The sequence below is a fragment of the Nannospalax galili genome, unplaced genomic scaffold (genome assembly GCF_000622305.1).
Source record: "Nannospalax galili isolate Female #2095 unplaced genomic scaffold, S.galili_v1.0 scaffold351, whole genome shotgun sequence".
NCBI classification, from domain to species: Eukaryota; Metazoa; Chordata; class Mammalia; order Rodentia; family Spalacidae; genus Nannospalax; species Nannospalax galili.
Window position 1 is genome coordinate 2,441,012 of NW_008330327.1, and position 1,920 is coordinate 2,442,931.

At 40.5% G+C, this 1,920-nt stretch overlaps 2 protein-coding genes across 13 annotated transcripts in view; one reads left to right on the forward strand and one right to left on the reverse strand.

Moving 5' to 3' along the window:
- Med12l (mediator complex subunit 12L) overlaps nt 1-1,920 on the reverse strand; it is a 343,300-nt gene that overhangs the window by 137,320 nt on the left and 204,060 nt on the right. The gene's annotated exons all lie outside the window — the stretch shown is intronic.
- The window catches only part of Gpr87 (G protein-coupled receptor 87), a 22,603-nt gene that overhangs the window by 16,343 nt on the left and 4,340 nt on the right, over nt 1-1,920 (forward strand). The gene's annotated exons all lie outside the window — the stretch shown is intronic.

Here is a 1,920-nt window from a genome sequence, read left to right on the forward strand (position 1 = left end):
TCCTATACATTTTTAAAAAAAAAAAAACTTTACTTCATCTAGACACCATCTCTAAAAGGGCAAATATTAACATGAGAACATTTGAAAAGATTTTTCAAACCCAAAATAAAGTCCATATTCCTTTCCACATTTAACAATCTACACCACAGTTCACTGAGGCTCCCTAGGAGGCCAAACACACATCTACCTACTCTACTGTGTAACTAGTTAGAAAATGATTCTACATTGGCCACTGTGGTGTGGTAGGACACCCTATAATTTGTACGACTTCATTATTTCACTCCACCTGGTATGTAGGGCAGTGACATATGTTGATACTTTCATATTTTATGCCAGAGAGACACACCCCAATGAGCAATACTGTGGATTCACCTAAGGCAAAAGTGCCAAGACATTCAACCACTCCTATCATTCACACGGAGACTACGTAACAGCACAAATTACAATCAGCACCTTCTGCTACAGAGTGGATCAGTACATATTAGATACCATGTTTAAAATTATGCCTGCAAAGCATTTAACGCCCCGGAGATGAGCAAAAAAGTTGTTCCCTATCCATTTCACAAATACATCGAACGGTTAAATCGGCATTATCACATAGAACTTTCTGCAGTGGAGAAAAGTTTATCTGTGCTGGCCAAGTGGATTTGGCTACTGAGAGACTTGAACGTGGCTAGTTCAATAGGGAAACTGAATTTCTAATTGTGCTGTATTTTACTTTAAATTTGAAAAGTTACACATGGTTAGAGCTGTACCTGGCATGCACATATACTCACACACACACTCCTAAGTTGGACAACCATGGTTCCTCTACCTACCCCCACTGTCCCCGCCCACAGGGCCACCTTCATACACAACACAAAATAACTTACTGAACTAGATTTCTTATATGCCATGGCATTTTTACGTTAATTTAAAAGGAGCTGAGGGAAAAAGTGGAAGAGAGACTCTCAATTAATAAGGAATACCACTTTCCCAAAAAGAACATGTAAGAAAACAGCCTTTCTACTTTCCAAGTAACTTCTGATTTTTCTTGTCTGAATTACCAACCTAATATCATTACAGGAATTCTCTAATTTGGCTATGTTCTTTGCTGCCAGTGATGACCTAAAATCAACTAAGAGAAGAAAGCCTTTTCTTTTAGTGGTCAGTGTTCCTCCGGGGAACAATGAACACGTCAACCCGTATGTTTTAGGAAAATCTGGGGCTACAAAGGAGAAGAGGTTCTCAGCTGACGGGGAAGAACAAAACACCGACTTAATTAGAAAAAGTCGAGCAGTCAGGCAACGCTTCCTGAACTGAGCTTTGGAGCTCTCCGGATCTACACAGAGGTGGCTCGCTCTGCTCCTTAGGACCCACACTGTCTACTCGTATTATTTTGCAAAATAATCCACAAGAGGCTTTAACTACTCATTTCCTTAAGATGCATTATAAATATGGAATTTATGAATGAAGTAATCACAGGGTTAGGCTTACCCCATGGAACTAGGGAGGCCCATGCTCCAAACAATTAATCGTGCACATGAGCTAGGGCAGACATTGTGAGACAACACAATCAGCAAGTCAGACAGACTGCTTCAACACCACAGAACAGTTCAACAGGGTTTGGAGAGATTTTCAGCAGTTAAGAGCACTAGCTGTTCTTGCAAAGGATCTCGGTTTGGTTCCCAGCAACCACATGGTGGCTAACAACTGTCCATAATTCTACTCCAGGGGATCTAAAGTCCTCGTCTGGTTTCTGCAGGCACTGCATGACATGGGTGCACTTACATGCATGCAGGCAAAACACACATCTAAAATAAAAATAAACAAATTTTTTAAAAAAATTTTAAGTTCAACAACCAGCACGGAATGAAATCACCCATGCTTGGGGTTCTTTTGTTTTTTGTTGTGTTTGCGCTCTCTCTCTCTCTCTATCTC